The sequence below is a fragment of the Oxyura jamaicensis genome, chromosome 1, assembly GCF_011077185.1.
Source record: "Oxyura jamaicensis isolate SHBP4307 breed ruddy duck chromosome 1, BPBGC_Ojam_1.0, whole genome shotgun sequence".
Taxonomy (NCBI): domain Eukaryota; kingdom Metazoa; phylum Chordata; class Aves; order Anseriformes; family Anatidae; genus Oxyura; species Oxyura jamaicensis.
Genome location: NC_048893.1, coordinates 119,856,940 through 119,857,707, shown reverse-complemented (window position 1 = coordinate 119,857,707; position 768 = coordinate 119,856,940). Strand labels below are relative to the sequence as shown.

Here is a 768-nt window from a genome sequence, read left to right as displayed (position 1 = left end):
GGGCTGTCTTGGGCAGAGTGACCACAAAATGGTAGAGTTCTCGATACTCGGTGAAGTCAGGAAGGGGATCAGTAAAACCACTGTCTTGGACTTCCAGAGGGCTGACTTTGAGCTGTTCAAGATACTGGTTGGCAGAGTCCCTTGGGAGGCGGTACTGAAAGACAGAGGAGCCCAGGAGGGCTGGACGCTCTTCAGGAAAGAAATCTTAATGGCTCAGGAGCAGTCTGTCCCCACGTGCCCAAAGACGAGCTGGCGTGGAAGAAGACCGGCCTGGCTGAGCAGAGAGCTGTGGCTCGAGCTTAGGAGAAAATAGAGGGTTTATAATCTTTGGAAAAGAGGGCGGGCCACTCAGGGGGACTACAAGGATGCTGTGAGGCGGTGCAGGGACAAAATCAGAAAGGCCAAAGCTCATCTGGAGCTCAATCTGGCCACTGCTGTTAAAGACAAAAAAAATGTTTTTTATAAATACATCAACACAAAAAGGAGGACTAAGGAGCATCTCCACCCTCTACTGGATGTGGGGGGAAACTTAGTAACCAGAGATGAGGAAAAAGCTGAGGTGCTTAACGCCTTCTTTGCCTCAGTCTTTAACAGCAAAACCAGTTGTTCTCTGGACGCCCAGTACCCTGAGCTGGTGGAAGGGGATGGGGAGCAGAATGTCACCCCCACAATCCACGAGGAAATGGTTCACAACCTGCTACAGCACTTAGATGTACGCAGGTCGATGGAGCCGGATGGGATCCACCCGAGGGTACTGAGAGAACTGGC

At 51.6% G+C, this 768-nt stretch overlaps 1 protein-coding gene across 5 annotated transcripts in view; it reads left to right on the top strand.

Moving 5' to 3' along the window:
• IL1RAPL1 (interleukin 1 receptor accessory protein like 1) overlaps nucleotides 1-768 on the top strand; it is a 723,370-nt gene that overhangs the window by 362,217 nt on the left and 360,385 nt on the right. The gene's annotated exons all lie outside the window — the stretch shown is intronic.